The sequence below is a fragment of the Lontra canadensis genome, unplaced genomic scaffold (genome assembly GCF_010015895.1).
Source record: "Lontra canadensis isolate GAN:19392208 unplaced genomic scaffold, GSC_riverotter_1.0 scaffold42, whole genome shotgun sequence".
Lineage (NCBI taxonomy): Eukaryota > Metazoa > Chordata > Mammalia > Carnivora > Mustelidae > Lontra > Lontra canadensis.
The window spans coordinates 9106000-9114890 of NW_022631036.1; the positions used below are offsets into that span (position 1 = coordinate 9106000).

An 8891-nucleotide genomic window follows, 5' to 3' on the forward strand; every position below is an offset into this window, starting at 1 on the left:
GAGTTGGTTTGCGTAACTACTATCTCCTCTTCCAGTTCTCCCCTTTGGGCTGTTGGAAGCTTTATTACCATTCCCTGGAGAAGAAGGAAAGTCATATCTGGCTATGTCCCTCTTCCTGTGAAATCTGAACCCAGATGTCCTCTGCCAGGAGGAACTGCCAGTACTTGGTCCACTGGCCAGCCAACTGCAGTCTTTACCTGTGGCCTCTGCCTGTCATTCAGGCTCCGAAGATGTAGTCTGCTGGTACGTGGGGCTGGAGCATGAAACTCCTGTTGTTGGTGCTGAGCCAACTACTGGCATGACTCTTTCAGTTGCTGCTGAAAAACTAGAACGGTGTTCAGCACACCTTCTACTTCTGTCAAGTTGAGTGATGAAGAATTCAGTTCATTCTAACTGCGCTTAAGCTCCTCACTGTATTTTTTTCTGTAAAGCCAACTTTGCTTCCAGGTGTAAAACACTTCCCTGGGAAAGCTGCTAGAAGGAAGTTTTTTAAGTGGCTACTTCTTTGGAATAGTCCCTCACCATCAGGCCTCTGAAGCCAGGGGTGAGGGAAGAGAAAAAAGTCAAACACAAGGTTCATCTGCTAAGTTTTACATGAACAATTTCAAGCTGGAAAGATTAAGACTATGGCTTTTTTTTTTTTTTTTTTTCTCAAAAAGTCTAAATACTACTGTGGAAAGGAGTATTTAGCTGTCCCACTATAGCTTTTCCTAGTGGGATAATCAGGGAAGTCTCAACTGGGGAGTATGATTGTTAACTACTTCCAGCATAAACTTCCAAGTACACCGTTTTTTCAGGCTTGTTTCAGTTTGTCTTTAGTCTGTTCCAATTCACCTTTCATTCTTAGGAAAAAAAAAAAAGTTGATTGCTGGGTCTACCACTGTTGATCTCATTTGGGCAACGCTTGGCTGCTGGACTTGCTTGACATACTGGATTTGAGCAGTATACCATTTGTATCTCTTGCTCCTTGGTTGCTAGTCACATTACAAGGATTTTTTTCCCTGTGTGCAGACTCTTGCTGTTGGCTTTAGTTTTTCTTCAGACTCCCTTAAGCCAGTTACATCATTAGAATTAAGATCTGTGCACTTGCCCTCCAAAGCTTAGACATATACTTCCTATTGTTTCCATCTTAGAATTAACTCATCTTGTGCCATAATTTTGAAGTCTATTTCACTCAGTTGAAACTTTCTGAGAAGAGGTTCCTCACTGGTCAGCTTGAATCCTCTCCAGACAGAAGCCATGCCAGCACCAGTCACATAGGCCAAGGCAGCACTGCTTGCTTGCAACCCAGGCCACCAGACGTGCTACCCCAACTCCCCAACTCCCACTTCTGCCATATCCCTTGTACTCCTCTTCCTATATTGGATATTTATTTATTTATTTATTATTTTAAAATATTTTAATTATTTTAAAATATTTTATTTATTTGAGACAGAGAGTGAGCATGAGAAAGAGAACATAAACAGGAGAGTGGAGCATGAGCAGGGGGAAGAGCAGAGGGAGAGGGAGAAGCAGACTCCTCATTGGATGGGGAGACTGATATGGGGCTTGACCCTGGGACCCTGAGACCGTGACCTGAGCTGAAGCCAGATGCTTACCCAACTGAGCCAGCCAGGTACAGCGATATTGGATTTCTCTTTGGTGTCTTTAAAACAGTGTTAATTCCCCCCTGAAAAATAAAATTCTGATTATATGTAGATGGATCCTACTAATACTGGATGATATGAATGAAGACACTGTTGGGCCACACTTGTGAACCAGATAATGCTATACCAATTAGATCAATTTTGACAAATTTTATTTGACCCTACAACACAGATATTTGGTGCATGTTAGCTAATTATATGTAATTAGTTGTGTATACATGCATGCATACATATATACATATATGTATACACATATGCTGGTCACAGTTATAATTTTATAATTATAATTGTAAAGTCATGGATGCTTAAGGATTGTTCTATAAACCAGGTAATATTCAAACACAACATTATAGTTTTGAAAAGTAATGTATATAAATTACAGAATTTCCTTGACAGATTGTTATAATAACAAATTGATATATAGTACTGCAGCTTCCATAGTAATAGCATAGACTTAGGTAACCAAATACAGGATAATTTCTTTTTAATGTTCATACCCATCCATGCCCATCTATATACATGATAAAAGCTTGTTTTCTTTATATACATTATTGGTTATACCTCATTACCAAAAATAATAATAAAAAAGTCTTGACTATATTACTCTAATATGTCTAAATATAAGTATATCCTAAAATTTAGAATGATTGAAATTTGGTTTTCTATTAACTATTTGCTATTGTTTATGTTATGGCTTGAGTTTCATGAAATATTGTATTATAGACATGATAGATAAATTAGAGATATTTACATTTTTAAAATTTTATATGCAGATTAATTTTTATCATTGAGAAAATTGACTTATATCTCTCAAATTCAGATGTGGAAGCATATATATGTGTAACTGGGTTTGCAACAAGATCATAAATGACATTTGGGACCAAATAATTCATTATGGGTGGTTATCCTGTACATCCCTGGTCTCTATATTGGCTAAATGATAGTAATAACCAATACTACTCCCAGTTGAGACAAGCAATGAATGTATATAACTCAAGCAATGTGTAACAAAGATGTTTCCTGATGTTGCCAAATATTCCCCAGGAGACAGATTGGCTCCTGTTGTGAACAGCTGGTCTAATGTTTTAAAAATATTCATTACCAGCCAAATATATATTTAAGATGATCAGGAATAGATTTATATTTATTTTTCAAATAGTTCAAATACTTACATATTCAATCTTTGATGAATTTTCATGGTCTCTTTTAATCATTCAAATCTGGAATCTTTAAAATATTTTAAAATATTAGATAAATTAAGCAAATTTCTTTCCTAAAAAATAACTCATTTAATAATATGTAATGAAAAAAATCATATAATGTATATATTAGGAACTTTAAAGGGTCTAGGGGTTCATACTATACATAAGCTAATGAATTTCCTTGCTATGGTTTTATGTATGTAGATAGATTCCTGACTCAAAGATGGACAGTTTATTGTTAATCAATAGCAGTAGCCAGAGTATCCACTTTATTTCTGTTAGTTCTCTGACTCCCAGTTTTAAGGGGAGACAGACACAAAGAGAGCCAGATGATAACTGCACACAAAGGGTGGATTATATTATAGGAGAGGAACTCTGCATTTAGAGAATTCAAATCTCTTCTAAATTGAAATTAGTGTACCTTCCCTTTGTTTCAGAAGTGACAATATTTTTATCTTCAAGGCCATTTACTATGAAAATATCCTTGCAAAATAGTCTGGAAGAACAGCAGCCAGTGCTTTGAGCCCTGGGTGTTATAAGCAACGGATGAATCATTGAATGCTACATCAAAAACCAAAAGCAAACATGCAAACAAAAAAACCCCACGAGACCCAGGGAGAACTGTTTCTCAACAGGTACTACACACAGATAGATTACATTAAGTATAAACTCAAATTTAATTATTGCTAAATAAATGTTGAAGCAATTTGAAATCAAGTATGTGTGACATATACTAACTTTATCACCAGAATAAAAATATAAAACCTATATAAGATATATAACTGCTCATCCCAAATTTCAAAACAAAAGTAACCATGCTTTTAATTATCTATCTGTTTTCCATTCTAGAAAAAGAGTATGCTCTGGTAATTATAGAATCATAATAGAGAGCCAGCCTGCCAAGATTCAAATTTTAGGTAAGCTACTTACCAATGATACAACTTTAGAAGAGTTTTCTTTCTTTAACCGTTCATCTTTCAGCATTAGTTTCTTCTGTAAAAAAGAGGAAGATACAAGTATCTATAACATCAGCTATTGAAAAATTTATATATGGTGATTCACACAATGTATATTGCATAGAAGAAAATAAATTCTTAATAAATGCTATTGTTATTTCTTTCTCGCTGTTTAAGTGTATTCAATGTGCAAGTCACTACAATAAGCATTGAAATGTCAAGATAAATAAGATATGATCCTTGATCTCATGAAGATGAGGGTTGTTGGATGCAAGAAACATTCACCAAGGGGCACCTAGGTGACTCAGTGGGTTAAAGCCTCTGCTTTCAGCTCAGGTCATGATCCCAGGGTCCTGGGATCAAGCCCCACATTGGGCTCTCTGCTCCGTGGAGAGCCTGCTTCCTCCTCTCTCTCCCTGCCTGCCTCTCTGCCTACTTGTGATCTCTTGCCTGCCAAATAAATAAATAAAATCTTAAGAAAAAAAAAAGAAACATTCACCAAAAGTTATTTATTTTATCTTTACATATCATAAAAATATGTAGAAAATATTACATTTTCTATTAAGGTCTACAAAATTTTATGTGATAGGATTAAAGAAAAATATAAGCATAATTTATAAATTAAGAAATAATTTAGTGGATTTGTGAGTGAGTTAGGAATATACTTAATAACTATATTTTGTATTATGGTGTTTTAGAGGTTGAATAAAAATTAAAATGTAATAATGCCATTCCTTTTTTAAAACTATTTAAACTTATGGTTAAGACACTCATTCTTAAAAAATTGAGTATATAGTGTATCATTGCTCTGTTTCAGCAATTTAGCAAAATAAGAATGGTTCTAATATTTATTTTACTACTGTTTCCTTGAGTTCTTTTCCCTCTATATATAATTTCTAGGAAATTAATTTATCTCAGATTGGTCCTTATATTAATTTCTGATTCTCTGAATTATATTTGAGAGGTTTATGGGTTTAATTACAGGCTATTTGATTTTTTTTAAATCTCTAACTTGTTCTTAACATTAATATTCCAAAATAGAGGCAAGCTTCATATTCTTGATATTTTCTATCACTTCAGATTTTTTGTTTGTTTGTTTCTTTGGCAATTTGGTATACTGTTTCCTTTCTTGAATAATCCTCCTCCTCTATGATTCAGTTTACATAATAACTCAGCAAAAATTTTCTTTCATCATTCTAATGAAAATTTAGCCTATATGAATTTCTATAACATTCTTCCAACTTTCATCCATTATTTATCTAATCAATATTTGCTACACATTAACTATGTGCCAAGTACACTGCAATGTGCCTAAAGAGAGATTAAATATGGTACCACCACTTCCTCTCCATGAACATAAGGTTTAGAAGTGAATATTGAGGGATGCCTGTGTGGCACAGTCCATTAAGCACTGGACTCTTGGTTTCAGTTCAAGTCATGATCTCAGAGTCATAAGATTGAGCCCTGCACAGGGCCCCATGCTCAGCACAGAATCTGCAGAGGACTCTGTCTCCCTCTCCCTCTCCCCCTCCCACACCCACTCCTTCTCTCTCTCTAAAATAAATAAATCTTAAGAAAAATAAGTGAATATTGACATACAAACTCACTATTTTCATTTCATTTAGCCATTATATAGATTGTTAGCCATGCACACAGGAGCACACAAAGGTGAGGAATAAGCTTCTACTTGAAAATAATAGGACACATGGATGGCTTGGTCAGTTAGGTGTCTGCCTTCAGTTCAGGTCATGATCCCAGGGTCCTGGGATCCAGCCCTGAATCAAGCTTCCCGCTCAGGAAAGAGCCTGCTTCTCCTTCTCCCTTTACCTGCTTCTCTCCCTCCTCACACACACTCTCTGACAAATAAACAAATAAATAAATTTTTTAAAAAAGAAAATAATAGGACACAGCTAATGAATGATAGAGGAAATAAATTCTAGGGAGTAGAAGAGGGGAAAAGAGAATATTAAAATCCAGGTATTTTTTATTGAAATTTCATGTTTGGTATGTTTGGAATACAGGTTATGTGATACATGAAAAGTTGATGTAGTTCTTTGGAAATGTAGATATTAGATTGGGATGGGTCTGAATATTGGAAAACTCACATCGTGTGCTATTATTGTTTTAGACTTTGTTTATCTGGGTAATTTTAAGTAAAGGCACTTTTAAGGAAAGATTTGACAAAATTAATTTTGAAAGCATTTGACTCTGGCAGTAACAAAGAAACTATTTATGAGCAAATATTAGTTAATTAGAACTAGAATAGCTCTGTTCGATGCTATATTACTAGTGCAAGAGAAAAATGGCAATTTGCTTCAAAATGTGTTTCCCCAGTTTCTTCTTATGATTCTGTTTCGTCTTTCTTCCCTTTTACTTTTACCTCTTTATGTAACAGAAAGAATGAAGATACTCGAGGTATTTAAGAAACCCAAAAAGTTCCACATAGCTGGAGTGAATGAGCAGCTAACCTACTCTATCATTGGATATTTGGAGGGTGGACAATGGAGGGTAATGAAGTCAGGGGGTTAAAATGAAAGTAATATTATGTTGTATAATTATATGCAGTATATATTACAACCCATACACATGCAGTTACAGAACTGAGATCAAGTATGTTGGTCATATTAAGAAATAGGAAGGGACTCTCTCACCTATTAAAATGTTTTATCTGCTATATATGTCATATATTTATATATATTTATATAAATTAATATATAATTATAGTATTAATTATTATATAATAATTATATAATATTAGTTATATATAATTATGTAGTATTATTTACTTTTGGTATTCAGTACTCTTGGCCTATTAATTATTTTATGGTAATATCCTATAAACACACATATTCCCCTGTTGTGTGAGATACTGTATCTTGGTGCATTCCACATTTTCTAAATATCTGATTTTTTTTTCATTCCAAGTTCATATCTGCAAAGCAGTCCATTCTATAATTTTATTTATTTTATCCATTATCTATCTGTTTTTATTAGTTTCATTAATATATTTTGGGGACTATGCACTTGCATCCAGTTTTATCATCCTCATAGCCATCATTCTTTCCTGGATTTTTAACAACTTTAAATGCTCACTTCCATAATATATGATAAATCTTCTTCAAATCATCACAATTTATCTATATCATTCTATGGAAGGGTTTCAAAGATCAATACTCCCAGGTATTTTGCATAGTCTTTTTCTCTCCATTTATTTTTGAAAGACATTATTGCTTGATAGAAAAATTGGATATCCCAAAATAGATTACCTCAATCTGTTTCTGAATGAAATGTTCCTTTAAAGAATTATGGGTCTAATCATATTTTTTTCCCCTTAAAAGCACGTGATTTTCTTATGTGGATGTCCAAAATAATTTTTTTTATTATTCTGAAAACCCAATAATTTCACTGTGATATGTCTCACCGTTGAACATTTTGGATTTTGTTTCACTATCTAATGTGTATGGTTTTTAAATATGTATATTTGAGATTTCATTCAGGACATTTTTCTTAAATAAATGATTTTCAATATTTTTTTCTTCTATTGATTTAATCATTCAGGCAGAACTGTTTTTGTTGTTTTTCTCCTTTAACCATAAATCTAGAAACTTGTTGCCTCTTTTTTTTGCTTCTATATCATAATTTCAGCTCATCATTTTTTTATACCCTAAATTGTTACTTCATTAATTTTTACCTTTTGTTACAAAATATGTATAGGTGAATTGATTATCATTCTTACTGATTTTTCATGATTAAAAGAGCTGACTTTTCCTAGATTATTAGGAGGAATTTTCCACATACAGTGAAATGATAGAGTAGGTTAGCTTCCCTACTCTATGAATGATATTCAGACCCTTCTCTTTGTATTTTTACCATGAGGGATTGAAAAAAAAAAAAAGAAAGAAAGAAAGAAAGAAAGAAAGAAAGAAAGAAAGAAAGAAGAAAGAAAGAAAGAAAGAAAGAAAGAAGAAAGAAAGAAAGAAAGAAAGAAAGAAAGAAAGAAAGAAAGAAAGAAAGAAAGAAACCTTCTGTTTTGTTTTGTTTGTGCTCACATCTCTATTCCTCGTATATGATTCAATTCAGGGTGCTTCCTTTATATCTTTTTGTATCTTTCAGAGCTCAACAAATCTGTCCCTTAAAGTAGTTCTCTTGTGTTTATGAAGTATTTTGCTGTTATACTACTTTGCACTTGGCCTCCTTTGAACCTCTCTTCATATTTGAACCACTCTACATCTGGGAGTCCCGGAATTTGTACCTAGCATTTCTGCCCCTTGCAGAGTTTTGGAGTAAACGTTTATCAATTTGAAAGGAAGTTAATCATTTTTCAATTATTGAAATGTGTGAGGATTTTGAATTTTGTCAGTTTTCTCGGATTTGCTCACCTATTTGTTAATCTGCCTAACACCTCTTGCTTGGGGTGTAGAATTTGTTGCATTATCTTCATTCTCAGACTTGTTGGATCCTTCCATATTATACTCTCTATTGCTTCTACTGAAAAGCCATTGATCCTGACTACCTATCCCTGTGTTCAAGGGTTGCTGTGGATTCCTTGTTCCTAGCATGGTTGAAGATGCCATGTATGGTTGTTTCCTTGCCTCCTCCCATTCAGTCTGTCTGTTGAGTATATTTAAAAAATAATAATAACAGTGCTTGTACTATATTATAAATGGGAGTCTTCAATCCTGATAGAAGGCATGGGATTGTATGAGGATCCTCATAAATAAACAGAGGTAGACAAGAGGTCCACGAACAAATAGTACTTGTAGGGATTGGCAAGTGAAAAGGACAGAATAGAAAACAGTATTAGAGGAGAATCTGGCAGTTTGGAACCGAATTTTAAAATGTTTCGACAAGGAGGGAATGCTGCTGATGGGTGAAGTAAAATAAAAACTAATGTGAGAAAGGATTGCTTTTATGTCAAAATAGTAGATCTCTGGAAAAGTTTGCAATATGTGAATACAAATAAATTTCTAAAAGATGATGTCATGGGTCAATAGCTGTCCTCAAGAGTATACTTTCTTCTTCTTCTTCTTCTTCTTCTTCTTCTTCTTCTTCTTCTTCTTCTTCTTCTTCTTCTTCTTCTTCTTCTT

General features: G+C 33.7%; 1 pseudogene; it reads right to left on the bottom strand.

Annotated features, from left to right (window-relative positions):
• Positions 1-793: 793 nt before the first annotated feature.
• On the bottom strand, positions 794-1241 carry LOC116875654 (annotated as a pseudogene).
• Between the last annotated feature and the right edge of the window lie 7650 nt (positions 1242-8891).